Source organism: Fukomys damarensis, unplaced genomic scaffold (assembly GCF_012274545.1).
Source record: "Fukomys damarensis isolate Sample0158 unplaced genomic scaffold, DMR_v1.0_HiC HiC_scaffold_28, whole genome shotgun sequence".
In the NCBI taxonomy this organism is placed as follows: domain Eukaryota; kingdom Metazoa; phylum Chordata; class Mammalia; order Rodentia; family Bathyergidae; genus Fukomys; species Fukomys damarensis.
Genome location: NW_022900940.1, coordinates 23,676,165 through 23,702,128, shown reverse-complemented (window position 1 = coordinate 23,702,128; position 25,964 = coordinate 23,676,165). Strand labels below are relative to the sequence as shown.

The window sequence follows — 25,964 nt, the reverse complement described above, 5'->3', positions numbered from 1 at the left end:
CCCCCCCCCTCTCTCTCTCTCTCTCTCTCTCTCTCTCTCTCTCTCTCTCTCTCTCTCTCTCTCTCCAACTGGGAAGTGAATGCAGGCAAGTTCTACCACTGAGCTACATCTCTAGTTGTACACTTACACTTTTCTAGATAAGGTGAGTGGACATGAAAAACGAAGACATTGAAGTTTCCATTCAAGAGCTGGAGGCAGCTGATTGCTTATGGAGAAGGTGAACAGAAGATAGTGAGTCAAACACCCTGTTGCTGAGGTCGGTGACATTCCAGCCACAAGTGAATGAAAATCTCAGAGGGTAGACTTCCTTACACAAATATGCTGTTTCTCCCAATAAATATAAGGTTTTATAGCAGGAATTCAGGTTTAATATAGCTATGATCATCAACATGATTAACCTTCACAGAAAGGCAAGACCAAATTCCCAAAGTCTGATTAGACATTATTCAGCTCTACCATCTAATTCAAATTTTCCAAGAATAGTAGCATATCAGGGGTGGGCTGCCACATGAATGGGGTGCAGGTGCAGTCAATAAGGCAGAGGCAATGCCTGTCGAAAATTTTAATACAGGTTCAATTCCCAATACTACAAAAGCAAACAAAAAAAAAAGAAATTTTTAACAAATAATGAAACTTTCTAAAAATCAGTCTACTTTTATTAACACCATGGGCTAGCAAATCTAGATAACATGATTCAAAGATAGTTTTCTCTGAAGTAAAAATATATTGTTGGCTTAGGTTCTAAACGGTTAACACACGTGTGTCTTAGTCCATTGTGTGCTGCTATAACTGGAGTATAGGATGAACCATGTATATCGAACAGAAATTGGACTCAAATTTCTCATGGCTAGGACATTCATGATTGAGTGGCTGGCGTCTGGATGGGGTCTTCTTGCTGACCTCTGTGATAAAAGGGCAGAGAGTGAAAAAGAAAGTAAAAAAAGGATGATAGCCTTCTTTTACAGCTAATCCACTTGCACGACGATGAACCACATTTGCAATAATGGCATTAGCCTGTTCACTCCGTTGTCCTGCTTCATCACCATGGGACCCCCACCTCCCGACCCTGTGGCACTGGAAACTAAGGTTCCATTGGGTACTTTCTGGAGGGACACATACAAGCCATAGCAATACATAAGCAACCAATTAGAAAATTTTATTATTTCTATTTGATTATATTATCTCTATGAAAATTGAGAAGATCCCCAGTTAAATAAATGGACCCAAACTTCCAGCTCTTAAATTCACTCTGAGAGGAATTCCGTAACAGTCTGAAAACCTCTGAGCTTCTTTCAAGCTGAGTTCCTGTTCCCAACCCCTGTTGCACAATGTATTCCTGTGTTTAAACAGTAGCTTCAAAGTGAACTATGAGAGCACAGTGGTTACAAGGACAAGAAGCAGAACTTGCGCGACTTTAATTCTGAATTCCACAGTATTTTACTTCCTGTTTACAGTTTTTCAGCTCCAGAGACATTTAAAGCCTCTAGAATCAATCACCCTGTCTTGAAGAAACAAAGATACATGCAGTAGTATTTTCTTAGAGTTATCACAAAATGGAATTTTTTAATCTCACCAAATGTTCCTTATGTTTAAGACTTTTCACAATTCTGTGTATAATGTGAGTTCACATGAAAATAATTTTTTGAAATTAAAATTAATACAGTAGATTCTTTCATCAAGTAAATGAAACTTATCCAGAAATATGAGAAAATTAATTTTTATGAATCAATCAATAAGTTGACAGAAATTAATCCTCCAAAACAAACTACTACTATTGTCTATTGCTCTGATTGATCAGTATAACAGTATATACATGCCTTTTTGTTAAAATAATACTTTGATGTCATTTAAAAGTAGTACTCCAATACTGTATTCTATTTGTCTTTTTTGGTCATTTTGATTATTATTCTTTTCGCTTCAAGCTTATCAGTAAAAATAATTTTATTTTATTAAGAAAAGTGGTGCTAAGATCAGCTCTGAGTATCAGTTATGATAGATCATTCACATTGTAAAATTCTACCTTCGCCCCTCATTACATTCCTATGGTTTATCAGATACAAGAAGCGGGGTTTTGTTTTTGTTTTTGGTCTCAGTTTTGTAGTGCTGGAAACTGAATCCAGGGCTTGCTGCCTGTTAGCCAAGCTCTCTACCACCAAGCTATAACTTCAGCCTGAAGCAGCAGATTTTCAACTGCTTTGCATCTGGACTGAATTTCTGCCAGCTTATTATATACAGTAGGATTCTCTGCCCTATGAAGTTTTCCCAGAGGCTGCATTCCTGAAGAGTTAGGAAACAAGTCTCTCCTGAGCTGGTCCTATAGCTCTTTGTCTGTGAACAACTATGTCATAAATAAATATTGAGATGACTCACTCCCCCAAGAGACATAAGCTCCTAGAATACGGAGAATATATATTAAGTAGCTAATTTCTACTACATTTTCAGAACTCAATAAATTCCATCAAGTGGGTGGATGAATGCAGATGAAGATGGTTTTCCTATTCTATGAACAATACTTCATGAACATGTGAAGATTACGTCCTACTAAACTACATAGATACATTTGAAAGGGGCTTTTTTTCTTTAAAAACTGAATCTCACCTTGTAATAGCAAATCAGATATTTGGCCCTCATAGTCCAGTCTAATGGCCCAGTCACATTCCAAAAGCTCTACCTATGAGCAGATGAGGCTCTTGGGGGACATTAGATGAAAATTATAACAGGATACCACTTCTATTTACTTTTATTTCTGTAACTATTTAGTTAACTTTTTTCTAACTCTACCCACTTTGAAAAAACTTAAATATATTCCTTATCCCTGTTGTAAGAAATACTATCCATGAATGATTGGGTTTTATGTACTTGTACATTATTTTTCTAATGCACACTGAATAACCACATAAATACTGAATCATCACCTGTCCATTCATGTATGTCTAAAATCACCTTGTGTAAACCATGGGAAACAGTGCAACAGATTTTGGTGCAAGATGTATTGGTGTGGAGACCTGAGCAGCTTTGCTGTCCAAAAGATAATTTACCCTCTTAAATGTCAGTGTTCAGCTGGTGCACAGCTCAGTACTTGGGAGGCTGAGTCAGGAGAATCACAATTTTCAGTTCCACTTGAGCAGTTTATTAAGACTCTTTCTTAAAATAAAAAGTAAACGGGGCTGAAGGAGTAACTCACTGCAAAGGCCCTGGGTTCAATTGCCAGTAGTGAAAAAAAAAGTCAGTATATCATATAAATATAGAAATAAGAAGACTGACCTTAGAGAATTTTTGTGAACATTAAATAGAAAACACATCTAAGTCACCTGCATTATTTAGGTGCTCAAAAAATTATAGCTGCTAAAACGATATTGATGTTTCACCAATCAATTCCTATCTCCACTTCTCACTCTAACAATTTGTTGGTCACTCACGGAAACAACATAGCCCAATTTTATGCAAAAGGAACATTAATCATAGCAATTGCAGGAATGAAAGTAAATATGGACAATACAGTTTTGGAATGGGAGCCAAATGCAGATTTCTCCAGGCACTGCCTATATCATTTATCTTCCACCCAGGACACAGTGAATGAGCTCTCTGGGCCTCAAGCTATGGATTTGATAAAACTGAAAGAGTACATTATTTTTCCATTCAAAGTACCCTATCCCTTTGCCTTGGTGTTTTCTCTCTCTTTTCTTTTTCTTGTTCTTTTTGTAAGTGCTATATGTAGAGAAAAGTTCACTGCAAAAGTGAAAAGAGCTTTCTCCTGGGATTTCAGGAAAGGATTTTTCAAGTTCAAACAAATTTTAATTTAAGGCTTCTTAACCCTTCTATTGAACCATTAACCCAGACCTGTATGCGGATGTGTTAATCTCACTACCTTCTTTCACCCAGGTGGCTCTGGCTTGCATTTATTTATTCTTCTCTTGTTGGGGAATTTACACTTTCAAAGGGAAAGTAGGTTAAAAAACAGAACAGAAATCAATAGTTGAATGTGAGCAGTCAACATGAATTTTATTTTACATTTTGTTCCAGAAGGAAGAGTGCATAGAGATTATATAGTAGAAGCCTCCTAAGCATTTAATTAAGATGTCTGAGGCAGATAATAACAAATGTGAGGAACTCTTTGGATGGTCATCTGAAGACATCCTTGAGACAGATAATAACAAATGTGAGGAACTCTTTGGATGGTCATCTGAAGACATCCTTGAGACAAACATGTACCATAGCACGAATATTTCTCCTTCTGCATCTTCGTCCTATAGATTCATCAGGCTGACTATGCATGTGCCTCAGAGGTCAGCCCCACTGGTTGGAAGAACATGTGTTCTGCATGAAGATAGACCTGAGTTCAAATTGTGGGTGTATTATGTCTGTGGTAGGATTAAAAAGTACTTAAATTCACTGAGTCTCAGTTTCCATCTATAAATATTGAGACTATGCAGGATTTTCTGGAAATGGACTGAGAAACTCTTCCATTTATTATTACATAGCAAACTATTCCAGAACTAGATGTAACCGAGTCTATGTTATTAAGATCCTGGATTTTCTGTACCAGGACTTCAGGCCTCACAGCCAGTGTGGCTTAGCTATACTTCACCATGCCTGGAACCTCAACGAGGAAGACTCAAATGACTCAAATGGTTGGTGCTGACTTGAATGGCTGCAGGTTGGAATTATCTGGTGTCCTCTTCACTTTCATGGTTTGAATCTGATCCGGAATGACTCAACCGACTGGGCGTTCATTGGCATTGCTCCTAATTTAGTCAAATAGTCTCTTTAAATGATTTTTCCTCCTAGTCTCTCCACTATGGTGACCTCAATGTGGTCAGACTTCTTATACATTAACTCACTATTCCAATAGTGAGTGATGTTGCAAACAAGGTGGAGTTGAACAGCCTTTTCTTTCTTTCTTTCTCTTTCTGGTGCTGAGGATTGAACTCAGGCCCTTGTGCTTGCAAGGCAGGCAGCAGAACCACTGAGCCAAATCCCTGGCCCCTGAACAGTCTTTTCTAACCCAGCCCTAGAAATTACTTGGAATCGTTTTCATAGTGAATTTCACAATGGATCAGTGAATGCTCCAACACTCTCAGGCAACTGGAATACTACTGGACTTTAGAAAAGTTACAGATCAGACTGCTCCAAATCAGTTCCCTATTGTAGACTACTGGAATAAATTAATTTTTTAAATATATGAACATATCCTTCATGAGACACTCATTTATCACTAACTCAGAATGGCACAATACCCTCCTTTAAACAGGAAAAATCTTTTTCCTTATTTTGGAAATAAAGAAAGTGAAATTTAGGGAAGTTAAATCTATTTCCCAAGATCATCATAGTGGGGTGCAGCTGGGAGCAAAATCCAGGGTTTTTGATTGATGGTTCAATCTGCTCCACATTGGAGGGTGACTGGAGAAACTGTATACAATGATAGATTCTTATATTAGGGAGATAAGATAACCATTGACTCCAGCACATCATGGCAGAAGCACATAGCATAGCAACATTGCTCCCCTTGTGACCAGGAACCAAAAGAGTGAAGAAGGCCCAGTGATGCCCTGCAAGAACACACGGCCAATGACTAAAACTTCCCACTGGCCTTACCTCATAACGTTTCCACCATCTCCAGATAGAGCTACCCTGAGGACCAAGTCTGTAACACACGGTCAGCTGGGGACATTCTAGAAACAGGCACCCTAAAGACAAGGAGATATTCAGGTGGGCTCTAACTCTGGATGAGAAGAAAAGACCACCAAGTAAATGGCCACCTGTTTATTTATAGTGGTAGAGATAAGGGAAACCCAGGGAGCGATAAAACAGCCTGGTCTGTAACTGCAGCCAGAAGGGAAGCTAAGGTCCGCAGGAGATCGTGCTTGATGGTTCTCTGGTGAATGGGTAGGAGAGGAATATAGTTCCTTCTGGGCCTGGCCTTGCTCCACCATGTGCTCTTGTCTCCTGTTCTCCTCCCTGCCTCTTCTGAGGAAGGAAGCAAACAAGATGTGTATTCCTTATTCCACTTGCAGTCTTTCCTCATCCAGAGTAGGTGAGTTAGGCCTGGCCATAGTGATCTCCAGCTCAGCGAGCACTGCAAATACTGGGGATCAAACTCAGGACCTTGCACTTAAGAGGCAGCCATGGCACCATTGAGTTAAATCCCTGGGCCCTAAAGCTTTTTTAATAAAGTAAAATTTCTTGGTCATCACTGTAGTGCCATTTCCTAACGCTCCCCTTCTTTTCTTTTGCTTTGCCATTCCTTTTTAAGACATTAAGCCATTAATTCTTTACCAAAGATCAAAGCCAAGTGGAAGAATCAGAGAGATAAAAGTAGATAGGCAGCTATAAAGTCATTAAGCTACAGACCATGAAAAAAACCATGTAGCTATCTTGTTGCTTGATGGTTAAGTTTGGATTATGAAAGGTTATAAAACTCTCTGAAGAGTAGGACCAAGTCTTTAGAAGGCCAAATAAAAGAGTTCATTTGTGTGACAGTATTGTGCCAGTATTTTTGGTAGTCATTCCATGGTTATTGAACTCACTTTTAACCAAAAAAAAAAATCAAAGAATTATTTTTTTCACTTTCATAGTCATTATTCCGCCTAAAATTTCATATATCACCTATGCATTTTGGATTTTTTTTTTTTTTTTTTTTTTTTTTTTTTTTTTTTTGTTTTTTCTTCTCACTATGTAGTTGAGACTGCCCTGGAACTCACTACATAGCCCAGGCTGGTCTCAAACTCACAGTGATCCTTCTGCCTCAGCCTCCTGAGTGCTGGGATTATAGGCATGTGCCACCATGCCCAGCTTGGATTTCAGCTTTTAAACCAGAATATTTCACTTATACCTCCATTTCTTTATTTCTAGTAAAAACCTAAATTTCCCCATACTGAATTTAAGGCTTCTTGAACTGTTTGTAAAACATTAAGAAAAATATTCTCAGAGGTTCATTTATCTATTTCTTCGACAAATATAATACCAAGACTAAAAATTTAAACTTCTGCCTACATAAGAAAATAGAAACCTCATAATATCAGACATATGTGTATGTATATAAAAAAATCACATCAGAAAATATTTTATTTTTATGTTAAGAAATCTACACTCCAGTGGTTATGTTGCCACAATAGATAAAAAGGATCATGATCTCAAAATTCCCAACCTTAGCCGCCGAGAAACATGGGTATCTTTGTACTTTAATATGAAGAATTCATTGATACTCACTCATGATTTCAGTGATACCAAAAGTAGAAATTATTGTATATAGACAAAATGACTATATTATTTTAATGTATACTGGAGTTTATATTTACCACATTTATACTGTGATCCTTTATCTGAAGTAAAATGCAATTAAGATTATGTCACCAAGGACTCTTTTAGGCAGCAAATATCTCAGATTGGTTAATATTATAAAGGAATAGGTTAACTCACACCACTGGAAACCTCAGAACCAGGATGGTCACTAGGTTAGAGCCAAAAGTCCACAATATCATCAAATCTCATTTTCCTATAATTTTTTTCAGGTGTTTTTTCCCCCTTTTTTGTGCTTTTCTCCACCCATAGATGGGATTCTCTCACATAAGGAAAATGGGAGGATGGTACCAAGATTTCTAAGGCTCTACACATCCGTTTTCATTTCTAGGTAGGGTAAATTATTTTTATCCCACCTATCAAAAATCCAAAGTTTCACATTAATTGTATAAGCTTTGGTCACGTTATCACCTGCTGGTGTTTGCTCTCAGTATCACCTCCTCATGCCTTCTAGAGAGCTTCTGGGGCCCCAGTCTTCTCTTCACAAGGGCATCTTCGTAACCCCAAAAGAGAAAGTATGCATCTCGTATTAAGAGTAACAAGATTCTGTCAGAAGTCACACCCACCACCATCACCACCAGCAGACTTCCTCTTGTTGGGCTAGAATTGAATCACAGGCCAATGTCTTAACGTTTAGCTGGCAAAACTTGTGAAATGGCATGATCAGCCCAGACTGATGGACATTTATCCTTCTGCAAGGAAGCTGTCCCCACCCTGCTGGAACTTGTGGATATACACAGAAAAAACACTTAACCAAAACGTAAAAGAAAATGCAGAAAGAAAAAGTTATGTGGGACTAGAGGTAGAGGCAATCATGGATCAGAAAGACTCGGGAAGGCAACCCAAATGCCTACTAATTCATCCCAACAGTTAGCGTATGAAAGTGGCTTAGCAAAGTATATAGTAAATGCAAGAGCTCAATAAATGGTTATAAATATTATCTTCAAAATAACTGGTATAATCAAGGAAGATTTCACAAACAAGTCACTTTGAGGATTGAATACAGAGGTAATATGAAATTATTTAGGGGAGAAAGGACAAAGGAAGGAAAAAAGCTATGGGTTGTGAGGATGAGGATGGTGGACAATTAAGGAGATGCTAAGTATTTGATTTCGAGTGGATTTAGAATATAGAAAAGAAGTCTAGAGAAATTTTGAGCTGCCTGGAATAATTTGAGTCGTATCTATGAATGTTGATGTTTGTTAACACAGGAGTACAAGAGGACTGTCATGTTGGGTTACAGAGACAAAGGTTCAGGATTGGGCAGGAAGACTCTGAGGTGTCTGCAGAAGATCCTAGTGTAGATTTAGCTGTGGTACAAAGTGCTCCCAAGTATTTAGCATTATGCCATTCATTGAGTCAACAAAGATTTAATATACACCTATGGCATGAAACTTAGTCACTTCTGAGCATTCTCCTATAATCTTCTCAGCTCTGCTTTGGGGATAGTATAACTCAGTGACTTCCAGCCATGGCTTGTGAGATCTATTTTGGAATCTGCTCACTGGTGAATCACTGATAGTTAATGACATCACTGGCGGCAACATTCTCTAACACAAAAGCCACATTGTGTGTGTGCTAACTCAGGAGTGTTTGTATCTATCTCTCATTACAATTAGGATCAGCCCTACATACTCATTAACTACTTCTCTTTCCCTGTACACTCAGAACCTAATAATCAAATGCTTGAACTTCTTTGAGTACAATAGGCTGATAAATACTAACTTCAAATTCATGTATAGATATATATATATATATATATATATATATATATATGCATTTACACAGGTATAACAACATTTACCAGCTAGAAAGCATTTTCACAGGCCTATCACAATGATAGATATGATTTTTTAAATTAAACTTTTACTTTGAGATATTTTAAATTACATGTAGTTATAAGGAACAAGGCAGAAATTTTCCATGTACCCCAAACCTAGTCCTCTCTCAATGGCTCCTGAAAAACTATAGGACCATATTACCACAAAGGTAATGACATTGACACAGTCAAGGTCAAGATAGAAACATTTGTTTATCCCCTCACGTTGCCTCTATGAACAAACCCACTCCTTGCTGCCTCCGCTCCTCTTAAACTCTGGTAATCACTAATATGTTCTTTATTTTTGCATTTTTATTATTTTGAGAGTGTTGCATAAATGGAAGCATACAACAGGCAACTTTCTACAGTCAGCTTTTTTTTGCTTGGCTTATTTCCCTGGACTTTTATCTAGGTTGTTTTATACATCAGTAGGTCATTCCTTTTTATTGCTCAATATTATCCCAGTGACATAGATGTATGTTCACAGATTGCTTAACTACTTACTATCTTGAAAGACATATGTGTTATTTTCAGTTTGGAGCTATTACAGATAAATTTGATATGAAATGTGTATTTTTTAATGAATATATGTCCTCATTTTTCCTAAATACATGCCCAGGAATAACATTATTGAGCTGTACATTCTTTTTATGTTCAGTTGCTTAAAAACTGTCAGATTGATTTCCCAGACTCTGATGACATTAACATTAGCTATATTGTTATTCTCACAGGTTCTTGAGACTGTGTTTACTTATCATGTTCAATTAGCTTTACTAGTGGTTTCACACAACATACACATACTCATTATAGTCTACTCATGCTATTATTTTATTGGGTTGAGTAACATATAGACATGTCACCTCTCCTTTCTATCTTTTACCTTCTTCCATGTACAATTGTCTTAAATATTTCCTCTCTATATACAAAGTGGCATCAGTATTATAAAATGAAACATGATTTAGAAAGCTCAAAAAAAGGAAATGCATTTTTTACTTAGTTTTACTTTTTCCCTTATATTTTGTCCCTTCCTGAAGTCTACAATAGCTTCTTGTTTCATTCCCTTTCTGTTTAAATATATTTTAATTAAAGAAATTTATTAGTGTAGGTCTACAGACCCCATATTCTCAATTTTATCTGACCTGAAAATTCTTCATTTCCTTTTTCCTGAAAGTTGCTTTTATTGAATTCAATATTATGGTTTTACAGTTTTTTATTTTCAGTACTTGAAAATATTGTGCCACTTCCTTCTGAAATCTATAGTTTCTAAAGAAAATCTGTTGTCTTTCTTCTTCCTTCTATTGCTAAGGTGTTTCAACTTTTTTTCTTTATTTTTCATTGTCAGAATTTTAATTATGGTGTTTCTTAACATTGATTTCTTTAGTCTTATCCTCCTCAGGCTTTTATTTGTTTCTTGAACTTATGTTCAAATCTATGTTTGTTTTTTTTTTCTGGTACTGGTGACTGAATTTAGGACCTTGTGCTTATGAGACAGGCATGGCACCACTGCGCTAAATCTCTGGACCAAATTTAAGTCTTTTACCAAACATTGGGTCGATAGAGTTCAGCCTTTCTGCCTTTCTTTCTTTCTTTCTTTCTTCTTTAGAAGTCCATGTTTGTAGTACATAATGATCATATTCACTGTAGGGAGTTGGACATGTAAACATGGATATAACACACTTCAATTACTTTTTCCTGCCTTTTCTCCCACCACACTGCACCCCACCCTCAACCACATCTCCACCATCTCTTGCTCCCCTTCTCTTTTGCAAAAAAGTCATTGTGTTCTCAAGCAATTTTGTATGTCTTTCTATTCTTCCAGGATTCTGATGATCAAGATGTTAGATATATTATAGTCTGTAAAATTAATCCCTAAGTCTTTAATTTTTTTCTATTTTCTCTCTGCCATCTATTGAGTAATTTCTATTTTTCTATCTTTTATTTCACCAATTCTTTCTCTGTTCTTTCCAGTGTGATGTTGATTCTATCCATCAAACTTTTCATTATAGCTATTTTTATTTTACTTTATTTGTCTTACCTATTGGTGTTCATAAGTCTCTGGCTTCTTCAGCTTCATGTCTGGAATACATAAAGTAAAAAAGAAACTAAAGACATCACCACCAAGTAATTTCCCCTGGTCTGGAGGTCTCAACCTGGCCTGGAGGTATCAAGCTGTCTGTCTTAATCTTTCTACCTTCCACAGTCTTCTCATGTTTGCCTTGTACATAATATCTGGGAATTTCAGTCATACTTATCATAAGCTGTATCTTTGCCATCTTCCTGAGAATAGAATGGCATGATTATAATTTTAATTTTAAATTTAAATTAGGCTAGAAAATGTTGGATTAATTGCTCATGGTCACTGAGATGGAAGGTAGAAGTCAGCAAAGGGGTTAAGAATAAGTAGCTTAGGATGATGCAGCCTATGCTTGGTTCCCAGATCTGCCATATTTTTAGCTTCTTTTTGTGATCACAGACCACTTTGGAAATGGGGTAAAAGTTAATATTCTCTCTTTTGAAAACTTACCTGTATAAATTCATAAACATTTTGCATAGTTGAGTAAATTATATTAATTATAGGTTAAGATCTCCTGTTGTAGAAACGACATGTTCTGGTCTTGTGTGTAAGAAAGAGAGAAGCCACATTTATAAGCATATATCAGAAAATCACATTCAGAAAGGCCATTTGCTGATTCAAGGGAGGATCTCAGCATCAAGGGGCTGTGAAGCCATGCAATAGAGAACAATCTCAGGAGAATCTTGAGAGTGCTTAAGCAGTGGTTAGAATATTATTATCTCTATAATCCCACTGTACTTACTCACTGACCTTCAACCTATATAGAGATGACTCTCCTTGAGAGACAGCTCCATTAACCTATTTGTGTGAAGATCCTGCTTGCTAATTGATAATCACCACACTGGATGTGTGCTATGAACACTCACAGTATCCCCAGAGTAACCCTGGGATACTCTGTCTGTCTGTAGAGCACTTCTGGGCCAGCAATGAATGACAGTGTTTGGTCTTTCAAAATGGACTCCAGCATAGTACTGTACCCTGAGGGAGCAATGGAGATGAAAACTTTCTTAGAGTTACAGTCATGTAAGCTAGCAGAAAGAGAAATTCAGAGACCGTGATGAAGCGAGGAAAGAATAGTTAAGTAACTGAATTATATTTTGGCTTTTTTTTTTCTGTATGGAGGCAAAATGATAAGAACAATTTCAAAGGCAGCCTCTCTGAAATACTTTTGGAATCTTAAAGAACTGGTAGCATTGTTAGAGTTTAGGTGGGGAATGACTACGTGAGGAACAGATGGTTTAATTTTATTATGACTTGAAGATAAGTATTTACCATGGCAATTCTAAAAAAAGAACCAGTGAGTTTATTGTCAGCTTCAAGAGAGAGGCAACTCTTTGAAATGCTTGAAGGCTCAAGTGGCACATGCTTTTTCAATGATTCAGCAGTTTAATAATTAATATCCTCCTGAGACTTGTGCAATAATTATGCAAGAGCACATATCACGCTGTGTGTTCTTCACCCCTGATAAACTACAGCAGAAGTATTTCATTACCAAATATTTTTCACAATCATTCTTGGCCATTAGAGCACTGCTGTGAACTGACTAAAGTTCATTTGTCATTGATAAATATTTGGTTAAGTTTGGTAGGTGGGAGAATTAAAAATGGATGAGAATTTAAAGTACTTAGGTCTAGGGCTATACTCCAAAGATACGAAATCTTGGGCCCCAGGGCATGCCACCAGGGCAGCCATGCTTGTGTAATCTTTTAAGCCAATTTGTATGTCTTGAGCACCAATCATTTCACAATGAAAACTCATTTATGATCTCCATTATGCTAATGAACAAACCATCTGTCATAGACTGAGGATAAAAATAGCTGAAGCATGGTAGGAGCTGCCTAAGGTGATTACCTCTAGACAAGCACTTTTCAAAGCTATCACTCTTCAAGTATTTATTTTTGACTAGGGTACAAAATGCTTACCTGAAAAATCTCAAGTGTTCATTATATCGAATTAGTACACACACAATTTATAGGTTCTAAGATATGCAATACACCATGGATTTGAATTATACATTAAATTTGGCCCTAAATGAAAATTAGTATGCTACATTACATTAAAATATAAATAAACATATAACTCTTAAAATGAATACCTGCATCATTTGTTTGACATCAACTAAATAAGTCTACTTTAAGATATATTGTCAAGAAACATGTATTGCTAAATGGCTGTGTATAGTGATATGCAATACACCATGGATTTGAATTATACATTAAATTTGGCCCTAAATGAAAATTAGTATGCTACATTACATTAAAATATAAATAAACATATAACTCTTAAAATGAATACCTGCATCATTTGTTTGACATCAACTAAATAAGTCTACTTTAAGATATATTGTCAAGAAACATGTATTGCTAAATGGCTGTGTATAGTTATGGAATTAACAATTAAAACAATTTGTTATAATTAAAATAATGTTTTAAATATCTATCTTTCAAGGTTTGTGATATAGTTTGGCTAATAACTACTATTAAGCTGAATGATTATAACACTTGGAAAGCAATGGTCAAAGGAAAATGATGTCCAGCATTTCTGAAGAAGTGAGTAGTAAGTTGGATTAAAAAAAGATTTAAAACTTTTATTGTAATTTCCCTTTTAAAAAGAGTCAAGAATTAGCAATGAATATTTTGACAGGATGGAATTGACTAAAACGTAACTGTTAAGAGATTCCACCTCACCCCACAAAGAATGGCTGCTATCAAGAAATCACACAATAACAAATGTTGGCGGGGTTGTGGGGAGAAAGGAACCCTTCTCCATTGTTGGTGGGAGTGCAGACTGGTGCAACCACTATGGAAATCAATACGGAGATACCTCAAAGAGCTTGGACTGGAGGTTCCATTTGACCCAGCCATCCCTCTGCTGGGTATCTTTCCAAAAGATCTAAAAGAATCATATCACAGAGAAGTATGCACATCCATGTTTATAGCGGCACAGTTTGTAATAGCTAAATCTTGGAAACAGCCCATTTGCCCATCCATTGGAAACTGGATAAAGAAGATGTGGTTTTTCTATAAAATGGAATATTACTCAGCCATAAAGAACGAGAAAATAGATTCATTCATAGGAAAATGGATACATATTGAATTGTGAATAATCTGCAACAATGCATAAGATTCTAATAAGATTACTGACATTTAGAAATGGGAAGAAAGGAGCTAAAGGTGTAGGGAAGGTGGGATGGGTAGGGGAAGAGTAAAAAGGGAAAAGAAAAAAATGTGAGAGAATGAAAAGATGAAAATAAAGTGTTTGTAGATGGGGAGGGGAGGAGAGGGTGAAGAGAGGGCAGAGGTAAGGGGAAAAAATGAGAATCAAGACTTGTCATGTAGAGGTACAAGATCCCAACAATGAATGTAACTATACTGTATCCCTAAAATGTACCAATAAACTCAATTAAAGCTGAAAAAAAAAAAAGAATATAAATTCTCTCTCTGGAAGTAAAATCTACAGTCATTGGTTTGTAACATTCTCGTTTTTAGGAAACTCTTCAATATTTTAAGAGGAAATTTGAGTTGGTTGTGGTAGAGCGTGCCTATAATTCCAGTACTCTGGGAGACTAAGGCAGGAGTGTGATAAACAGCAGAGGAATCAGACCACCCGAACAGGCTAGTGAAAGGTCATCAGGCACAGACTGAGTGCAGGCTGACTGAGAGCAACAAAGCCGTCAGTACCAAACAACAAAAAAGCAGGGAGTTTCATAGGGGATTGAGAAGGGATCTGTCATGTACAGGGGTTGGAACAAACATTTGCTGTCAGAGTTCACACAGCAGTTGAGTCAGGTGCATGGATGTCATCAGATGACGGCACCAGGGAGGTGTTCTGCTTCGCTATGCCTTCTTGTCTTATGTCTTCCTGTAATATCCCTTTCTGTGTTCTCTCTTGGCCCAGAGGTAGCATGGCTTTCATCTGATTTCTCAGCCATCTGGAGGAGTGGTGTGTTCTGAGGGCTGCGGTTTCTGTACCTGTAAAAACTTTGTGTCTGCTTAGAACTGTAGTTTGGAATTAAGCAGCATATTTTACTAAACAGGCCATGGCCAGATCAAGCCTGACAAAGAGGATTGCCACCTTTGAGTCTGAGAAACTTAGCAACTTAGTGAGATCCTGCTCAAAATTAAAAGTGGGAGGGCCAGGGATTTAGCTCAGTGGTTTCTCTGCCTGCTTTGCAAGCACAAGGGCCTGAGTTTGATTCCTAGTACCACAAAAAAAAAAATTAAAAGTGGGAGATCAGATGTAGCTTATTTTGAAGGCCCTGGGTTCAATCCCTACTACCAAATAATAATAAATAAATAAAAATAAAAAATAATAGTACAGTGGGGAGCCCTGAGTTGCAGCTGTACTGTAATGGTAGCAGATGACAGAGCGGCTAAGAGCCTGGGCTCTGCAAAAGTGTTGCTGAGCCAAAATTCTGGTTCTGCCATTAATTATCCTCTCTGCGGTCCAGTTTCACCAACTATAAAATGTCTGTGATAATGGTACCTACCTCAGGAGATTGTTGTTGGGATTAAAGATATTCATTGATAAATACTAAGAACTATATGCAGCACATAGTAGCAAATGTGGAGAATCCATGTTGGTTATCCTTGCTGTCTTAAAATGTAGTTTGCTTATAGTTGTGCTTCTGCAGAAGCACCCTCTCTGCCACCCCATAGCAACTCAGATACCAACTCGTGCTGAGCTGAGCTCATTATCTTTCTAATCTATCGACTTCCTTCTGTTTCCAAGATATGACCTTGGTCCAGCCTTCTTTTATTTTGCACTGGTTTTCCTTGAGCTTTCAAAGGCATCTCCCAGACGTCTAATTGCTGACTGAAAGTCTTACCCTGATTATGTGTAATCGTCTGTCATTCCTACCTAAATATTCTTCAGTGCATAGTAATCGTTCAGATATGGAAAACAAGGCCCTAGATCATACTTGTGTGCCAAAATCCCCAATATTTCTGATTTTTCTGCCATTGTGTTACACATACTTTCCTCTGTTCCTCACCCTGTCTTCTCACAAGACTTTCAGCATCAAGCAGTTCCTTGGCTAAGAAACAAAAGCAAATTCATCCCATTTCCCAATGAATTCAGAACAAAAATATTAATAAAATCAGGTACACCTCCAAGAAAAGACCCTGGAGGAGAACCAAGCTGAATTATATGGAATTGTCTTATAGGAGTGGTACCCATTTACTTTGCCAAGGTCATAAAATGGCACACATTTATTCTACATCAAGGCCATGATCATCTCACTATATCAAGCTAAAAGTGTCACCATCTTCAAGACAGCTGGTTTAGTGAAGAATCTGTCGTTTTGAGGCTGGGGATTTAGCTCAGTGGTTCCACCACCTGCCTTGCAAAGCACAAGGTCCTGAGTTCGATCCCTTTCATTTTCATCAGTGGGTCTCTCTGTATTGGAAATGAGGTTTTGGGTGGAACTGACAATTTATACAATAGCAGCTTATTGTTTTTCAATATTCTGCAATCCCGACTGGGATCACCTTGTGGGTTCAACTCCTCCTGGTGTTCTCTGTCACTGGTCAGCTCAGGCTTCTCATAGCATGATGGCCTCAGGGTATTTGAAATTCTTAGCTGTTAATTGGATTCTGAGAGTGGAAATCTCTTTTCGAGACCAGTCCCAGGACTGGCACTCTGTTGCTTCCACTATTTTCTATTGGTAAAAGCAAGGTAGCCTAGATTTGAGAAGAGAGAAAATTTTTTAGAAAAACAGTATCCATCCCACTCCTCTGCATGTGGGTGCAGAGAAGGGAGAGATGATGTCCATTTTTAAAGATGACCCACCACACTTAGAGTGACTACATTGAGATAATCACTTGTATTGATTCAGTGGCTCTTTCTGTAAACCTTTTGACCTTCCTTTCTTTGGTGAAGAGTTTTTGGAGGACCAAATCAATCCTCTGACTATCTAGAAAAGGGGACAGAGGGGAGGCCTAAGGAGAAAAAAGACAGCAGAGACTTACTTAATTTCAAAGTACATGGAGGGCTGGGGGGGGGTCAGTGCCTCAGAGCAGAAGACAGACTCTGAGCAGGCAATCATTTATTAGGTACACACAGTAACTGAAGGGAATATCACGTCATTCAGGGAGTGGCTGTAATCCCAGGACAATGAGAAGCTGATGAAGATTTTAAATTACGAGATTCTGCTGTTGAGGAGGACTATACTGAGAGTATTCTTACAATGGTGGGTGGGAAGAGTTAAATTTTGTTTTGTTTTGCTTTTGTTTGTTTGTTTCGAGACAAGGTCTCACTATGTAGTTGAGACTGACCTGGAACTCACTGTGTAGACCAGGCTGGTCTCGAACTCACAGGGATCCTCCTACCTCAGCCTCCCCAGTGCTGGGATTACAAGCGTGCACCACCATGCCCAGCTGGGAAGAGTTACATTTGATGAGGACTTTGTCCCTCCCCAGGTGAAATCTTTTTCTTTTTGTATTGCTACTCTGTTCTCAAAGAACCAGGATGTCTTCAGCTGAGGCCATTTTCCATAGAGTGCCACAGTGTCAGTGGACCCTTGAGGCCTCAGCTGTGACTGGAGGTAAACTGGAGATGCACATCATAGCTGGCTTTCGGGCAAAATGACATTGAGGCTTAGACAGGTATAGTTGTACTTTAATTATGAAATGATTTTCCCCCCAAATGTGTGTAGAATTGCTCTCAACAAAGAGCGACTTCAGTTTTCCAACTGTTTTATCTCCCTCTGGCTATGTTTAAAGGTAGGTGACAGAAGGGGTGAAGGAAAATGGTTCTTTTCAAGGACTTCTTATTGGATAGGAAGAAAGCTTTTCCCAAGAGCACTATCAGATTCCTCTTCGTGTCTCTTTTGCTAGTACTGAATCAAAAAGTTACTAGACAAGATGACATTTTGCTTATGATGCAGCTGTGTCCAAGCCAGGCCTGGTAGTACGGACCTATAGTTCCAGCTACTTGGGAGGCTGAGGCAGCAGGATACCTTGAGGCCAGTGTGAGCAATAGAGAAAGAAAGCATACCTATATCCTCCCCCCAAAAAAGAAAGGAAAAAAAAAAGAAAAGAGAAAGGCAGAAATTAAAGGAGGAAGGAAGGATGAATGCATGCACATCCCAAGTCCTAAATACCTAAGTAAAATTGGATTTCTAAAGACAAGATAGGAGAAGAATTAATTTTAGGTGAATAAAGAATGGTTCTTGCCATATTCTATCATTTTTTTATGTAACAATATTTACAGATGACACAAAAAGTTTAGTGTGCCACCTTTCTACCTCCAGCCCCCGAGACAAATCCTGTAATAGTTTTGCCTACGAACACCTTCATGATCTTCCTGCCTGAAGACTTGGTTAGCATCTCATCAGCATGATCCTCACTCTTCACACCCTTTGTGTCTTTTAACTATTACCGATACAGTTCTGGACAACAGGCCACCTCAGAAGGACATGATTTAAACATCTCTAACATCTCTAATTTGTTCTTACTCAACTCATGCATGTAATGGCAGAGTCTCACTCTGTTGTCTAGACTTGAGAGTGGCTTATGGAGGCCTGGCTTTGATTCTGTGGGAGGTTCAGTCCATAGCTGTTCCATGTGTCTCTCATCCTCCTTGGACTTGTGACTAACAAAACCCATTCTACTCAATGTCATGGTAGAGGTAAGCCCCACCCCTGCAGACACAGGATAAACCCTCACTAGCTTCATCTGTGTTAAACCTCATTGGCCACAGTGACAAGGCCAAAGCTAAAATCAAAAGACAAAGGTATGCCCTTTGCTTTTGCCTCTGCTTCTCATGGAAGGAACTACACAGTTGTAGACACAAAAGCATGGATTCAGGGAGTAGTGCACAGTTGGTGTCAATAATTCAATCTAAAAATCCCTTCAAATCTGTACTCAGAGGACTGTAAATTTCGCATTTCCTTAACCTCTTCAGGCTCACACATCTTCTTGCTTGCATATGGCTGACCTCTTTATCTGTGCCATTGTCCACATCCCTTCCCATAACCATCAGGCCTCAGCTCAAAAGATGCTTTTTCTTTAGGGCATCTCATGCTTTCAAGCTTCAATAGTGAACTCAGGTCTGCTCTGTGGTACCCTGAACATATTATAGCATATTTTTTAAATTGAGTTTATTGGTACATTTTAGGTATACAGTACGATTACATTCATTATTGAGATCTTCTACCTTTACATGACAGGTCTTGGTTCTCATTTTTTCCCCTTTGTCACCACCCTCCCTTCATCCCTCCTCCCCTCCCCATCTACAAACACCATTCCATTTTTTCATTTTCTCATACTTTCTTCTTTTCTTTCATTACCTTTCCCCTACCCTTCCCACTTTCCCTATACCTTTAGCCCTTTTCTTCCCATTTCACAATGTCAGTTATCTCATTAGGATCTTATGTACTATTACAGTTTATTCACACCAGAGAAAATATTCAGTATTCACTCATGTGTGACTTATTTATTTCACTTAGGAGTATATCCTCAATATGCATCCATTTTCCTATGAAAGAATCTAATTTTTTATTCTTTATGGCCGAGTAGTATTCCATTTTATAGAAAAACCATGTCTTCTTTATTCAATCTCCAACTAATGGGCAAATGGGCTGTTTCCAAGTTTTAGCTATTACAAACTGTGCTGCTATAAACATGGGTGTGCATATATCACTCTGGTATGATTTTAATTCTTTTGGAAAGATACCCAGAAGAAGGATGGCTGGGTCAAAAGGAACCTCTAGTCCCAGCTCTTTGAGGTATCTCTATATTGATTTCCATAGTGGCTGCACCAGTCTGCATTCCCTCCAACAATGGAGAAGGGTTCCTTTCTCCCCACAACCCCACCAACATTTGTTATTGGTTGATTTCTTGATAGCAGCCATTCTTTGTAGGGTGAGGTGGAATCTCAGTGTTGTTTTCATCTGCATGTGATGTGGAACATTTTTTCATATATTTACTTGCTGCTTTTACTTCTTTGAGAAATGTCTGTTCATTTCAGATGCCTATTTTTGAATCAGGTCTTTATATTGGGGGTGCTGATTGTTTTTAGTTCTTTATATGTTCTAGATAATTGTCCTTTGTCTGAGGAGCAGCTGGTAAAATTTTTTTCCCACATTGTAGGTTGTCTCTTAGTTCTGTTAATGGTTTCTTTTGCAGTGCAGAAGCTTTTTAATAAGATGAGATCCCAGTTGTTGATTCTTTCTGCTAGTTCCCGTGCTACTGAGGATTTGTTCATAAAGTCTTTTCCTATGCCAATGTCTTCAGCATATTATAGCATATTATGGCATTAGTAACAGCATGTTTATTAATACTATTCATTTACTTATCTATGTCTCATGTTAGGTTATAGGGCAGCCTGATCCCCTTCAAGTCAATTTAGGCTTACGTCTTCTGATCCTCTATTTCTTCGGCATTTAACAGTTTTTCGGCCATGTCAGACAGTCAAATATTGCATGAATGAATCAGTGAATGAAGAGTAGGCTGAAATTCTATCCTGAATTTAACAGGAAGCCAGGATTTTAAATGTGATTGTTATGTTTCTATATTACATGGGAAACATTGAGATGGCAGTGAAGGATATAGGAGAAAAGATGAGACTAAGGTCAGAAAGATGAAGAAATTGAAGTAATCTTGTATGAAATAATAAGAGTGGTGGGGATGAAAATAGAATAGATGCAAGAGATACTTAGAAAGTACACAGAAACTGATGTGTGATAGGGTCTTGAGAGCAAGTACCCACTCTTAGCTCACATTTATGTCTCTGGTTTGAGTTATGAGTTGGGGATAGAAAACTTACCTTCCTTCCTTCTTTCCTTCCATTCTTCTTACATCCTCCTCTTCCTTCCTCTTTCCCTTCCTTTCCTCTTCCTTCCTCTCCCCCCGCCTCCTCCTCCTCCTTCTCCTCCTCCTCCTCCTCCTTCTTCTCTCTCTCTCTCCCCCCCCCCTTTGTAATATTTGGGGATCTGGGGATTTAACCCATACACTAAGCTACATCCCCTTCCCTTTTTCAATTTTTACATTTTGAGAAAGACTCTAGCTAATTTGCACAGGCTAGACTACAATTTGCAATCCTCCTGCCTCAGTCTCCCAGAGTACTGGGATTGTGAGTGTGTGCCACCACACATAAGCTACAAATTATTTTTTGACATGAAGAACAAAGGGGATATTTTGGGATATTGTAGAATAATGGGCACGTGATGCCAGATAATATCTGTGAAGACAGTCAAGCAGGCCACTGGATTAACTGCAATTTTGGTGGGAAATCAAAAATTGATATTTAGATTTACAAATTATTGTATACTTTAACTGAAACCATAAATCTTAGTATTTTCCCCAGGAAGAGTTAGAGAAGGGGTAGAAGAAAAAAATCAGTTTATGTCAGCAGTTGATCAATAAGTGGAGGAAAATCGATCTGTGATGGGATTATAAAGAAGCAATGGAATAGCAGGCAGAAACGGGTTTATTTAACTGCTAGGACTGCTAAATACCTAGTCATGTGTTAGGCTGTGCCACAGGCTATGTCAGGTGAAGACGGTGTGAACCAAGAACACATTTCCAATTGGAGAGGTGATTACAGCTGGCTGATTAAGGTATGAGAGTTGAGGTACCAACAGGCTGCTTTGGTCACTCCAGAATCACCCCAAAATAATATAATTACAAGAGGAGACATTCTCTCTACCTTCTGAGAATTTAATAACTGAGTCTATAAAATGAACTGACAGCAGGGAGATTAATGGGAGAAAATGTACACAAATTTACTATGTGCATTACAGAAAAGTGAATCTCAAAGACCCAGTGATCCATGATTTGGGAGTTGATCTACCCTTTCCATGGGAACAGGAGGACGAGGAGGATGTAGGCCATCCAAAGGAGGTAAATGATTTGGGGAAAGATGAGTGAGTCCTTGAATAATAAGTAATGGCTTGCGGATGGAGTGTGTCTGGGTGTGGTTTCAAGTTCTAGTCTGTTTTCCTGTGATGAGTTAACATTGATGAAACTCTCAGGGAGGCCCCTGACGACAAGTGGGATTGTTTTGCAGGATCTGTCTTTAGGCAGATTAGGGAAGTTCAGAAAAAGCCCCTCCGTTCATCTGCTGTTCTCCACGTACCCTCAAGTCAAAGTGATCAGTATAACAAACTTCATATTTGGGGCTGGCTTTTCTCGAGTGCTTCCATGGGTCAGATCAACCATTTGATAGGCTTTTTCCGGAGAGCAGGCTCTGGGGTCAGTTATGCCTAAGTTCAGACTTGGGCTCTGTCTTTTTGTGTGACTTTTGCCAAAAACTTAATCTTTCTAATCTTCAAGTTCTCGCTGTATAAGGGGAGATTAGACTATTACACCTAAGGACATGCTCCAAAATGCTGACAGATATTATCTTTGGGGGATGGGTTAAGAATTACTTTTGTAATTAAAAAAACATGCTTTTTTCTCAAAAAGAATGTATTATTTTCTGAAAATGTGTAGCATAATGACAGATTCTATTAATATCCGTGAAGAACCAAAAAACAAGGGAATAGAGCGAGAGCACAGATACTCTCACTTTCACCTCTATTGGAGATAACCCTGGTTAAGTGGTTATTATCTGTACCCCAAAGAGTGATAATCAAAGGTGAACAAAAGGTATTCAAGGACTTCGCATTTTGTGATATAAAATTAAAAAAATAAATCACTAAAACAGCGTATGTTAGAATGGAACAAATATTTAAAAATCGCTTAAATACTCTCATCAGGTCCTCCCTCGGAGAGGAGTGGTTATTGTGGATGGAGAAATCACGAAATGTTTCTGCGAGAAGCTAGCACCACAGTGACCCATAAAGGTGGGCAAAATGCTCTCATCTCAGTGTTTACTGGTTTGCTTCACAATAGAGGGAAATTAACCCAGAGATAAGAACAGAGAAGGCAGAATGATGGATGCAGGAGGAGTGGAATCTCCCTGTCAACTGCTTTAGCTGCCACTAACCTCAACAGCTGCATGTCAAAAGGGCAGGATAGTACAATTTTCCTCCCTCCTCTCAACTGAAAAATGTAGGTTTAAATTAACCACACTTCGCTTCACTACAGTTGTGTTCCTGTGTGCACAGTTTGTAAAGCCAGAAAAAGAAGACTGCCAAGGTGTTTAACTTTTTTTTGGGGGGGGTACCAGGGATCAAACTCAGGACCACTTGCCAAGCAGGCAGCAGAACCACTGAGCTAAATCCCTGGCCCAAGATGTTTAACTTTAGTTCAAGTTGATTTTTTATGGTTTTGTCACCTTACTAAGGGCTTAAAAATTGCCTTTCTCATTTTAAAACTCTGAATTAGGCTTTTATTTTGTTTCCAACTACAAATTGCATATTAAAATTTCTGTATATATATCTTAAATACCTATGTGAATTCATAGAAAATGATAGCAAGACAAATATACAATGATGTGTAAAAATAATGTCTTCTTTATGAGTATCAGACCTTACTGCAAAATACAGTAAATGAGCTCACATCTCTGATTTCATTTTTTTCAAACTGGGGATCACACAGAGAGCCTTTCCACAAGCTATATCATCATCCCTTTAAAATAGTTTTCTTTTGGGCCTGGGATATAGCTCAGGGCCTGGAATTTAGTTCAGTAGCACCATACCTTCCTCACAAGCACAAAGTCTTGAGTTTGATTCCAGGTACCAGAAAAAATAAGTTATCTTTTAAAATTTTTGAGATAGAGTCTCACAAAGGCACTAAATTAGTTGTCTAGGTTGGTCTTGAACTTACAACTCACCTGCCTCACCTCCCCAGAGTGAGGTGAGTACAGGTAGAATGCCAAGGTCATTACAATGATTTCTGAAAGACTGGCTTGCAGGCTGGGGATTTAGCTCAGTGGTTCCACCACTTTCCTGGCAAGTGCAAGGTCCAGAGTTCAATCCCCAATGCGCCCCCACAAAAAAAGAAAGAAAGACTAGCTTGCACTTGGCAATGCTGAATTCAGACTCTCCTCAACTTCACAGAGAACTGAGGACAAAATTAGGAAAGTTAAAAGTAAACAAAATTAAAATCATATTAGTGGTATGTAATGTAAAAACCACCAAGTAAACATTTTGCCATGGAATCAAGTAGCTCAAACTCAGCTCCTAACAAAGCAAAGCATGTATTTTCATAGCTGTAGTCTTTGGAATTGATTGGGAACTTACTTCAGTGCATTTTGAGGAGCAAGAAATTTCATTTATACTCTCCAGAGGAACTTGACCAAACTTAGGGTGGAAAAAGAAGAAACCCACACACTTCTGCATTTGTACGAAAAGGAAGTAGTGTGAAATCTCCCCTGAAATCTAACATGTTTATACCTTGAATTCTTAAGTACCAGAATACTTTCTGCAGAGTTACGAAGCAACTGTGACAGATGAATACATTTTTGTCTTGATATTTATTATCTTTCCTGTTCACTTAGTCAACAAATATTTATTAAGAGCCGATGAGATGTCTGGCACTGAGAATATAATAGTAAGTGGAGGGAACAATATAGTGCCTGCTTTCAAGAACTCTGGAGTTGAGTAGGGGATAGGAATAGAAATTAAAGAATGATCCAAATAATTATAAAATTGCTGCTGTAATAAGTAGTACAAAATTGCATATGGTGCCATGGAAATTACCAATGAAAGATCTTACTCGAGGAGGCCAGGGAAAGCTTTCTTGCCTTTCTTTCTCTCTTTCCTTCTTTTCATGCATACCAGGGACAGAACTAAGGACTCACACTGAGCTTCATCTACAGCCTTTTTTGGGATTTTTTATTTTGAGATAGGGTCTCACTAAGTTGCCCAGCCTAGGTTTGAACTTAAAAGTCTTGTGTCTCCCTCTCTCTCAGTGCTGGGATTACAGGAATGTCCACTATGCCCAATGAAAGAATTTGATTGCTATCTTTTCTTCATCTCACAAGTAGTGGTATGCCATCGAATTATTGCTGTTGGAATCGCCAGATTTGCAATTGTATTTAGCTCAGCTTTAGTTTGAGGAACTAAATGAGAGTCTAGAAAGGCCTTGTGGGTGACTGGGAGATTGTGCCCCGGCATGGTGGTGCACGGCTGTAATCCCAGCCATGGGGAGGCTGAGGCAGCGTTTTAACAAGATTCCCACCTGATCCATATGCACGTTAAAGTCAGATAGGAAAACCTGTGAGCTTTGACCGGCACGGTGACGCACACCTGTAATCCCATCCTGGGGAGGCTGAGGCAGCATTTTAACAAGATTCCCACCTGATCCATATGCACATTAAAGTCGGATAGGAAAACCTGAGAGCTTTGACCTACACTAAGAAGAGCACTTTTTAGTGCGTCCGTGTGTGCATATGGACGTAACGGAAACTAAAGTTCAGTGAAGCAATGCATGCAGTTAACGTATTAGAAAAAAAATGTGTTCACCGCTCACTGGATTTCAGGGTCCACTCCTGGATCTCGACTTGCGGTTTGAAAACGTAATTCTAAAGCACCTAGGAACAGTCCAAAGAAGGCTGGGGAAGCGGTGGAGCATATTCTCCTTGAGGTGCAACGGAAAGTGTAGAAAGTTGCGACGCTCGTTACTTTGTGAAACGCGCGCACTTAGTCACTCCTGACTACGCTCTTGGAGCGAGAACTCCAAGGTGGTGAGGGAGGGGGGTGAGGGGCCGCTGAAAGTTTGCCAAGGCGCTCCGAAGGGTTGGTCTTGGGACGTGATTGGCAGCTACGAGAGGGGGGAGGATTGAAGCCGGAGCGAGCGAGAAGGCTCTGCGGCGGCGGGAGGTCCAGCCCAGCTGTTGGCGAGGAGTTTCCTGTTTCCCCCTCCGGCACCCGGGTGAAGTTGA

The 25,964-nt window shown here is 38.6% G+C and overlaps 1 long non-coding RNA gene across 2 annotated transcripts in view; it reads right to left on the bottom strand.

Annotated features, from left to right (window-relative positions):
- Positions 1-25,891, bottom strand: part of LOC104872119 — a 28,381-nt gene extending 2,490 nt beyond the window's left edge. Inside the window, exons 1-3 of one of the 2 annotated variants that reach the window (XR_783065.3) lie at positions 25,553-25,891; positions 11,154-11,194; positions 5,761-5,967 (exon numbers count right to left, since the gene is read on the bottom strand). This is a non-coding gene — a long non-coding RNA (uncharacterized LOC104872119). Of the gene's footprint in view, positions 1-5,760; positions 5,968-11,153; positions 11,195-25,552 lie in introns of those variants that run through there. The other variant, XR_783064.3, reaches the window with a different exon arrangement.
- Between the last annotated feature and the right edge of the window lie 73 nt (positions 25,892-25,964).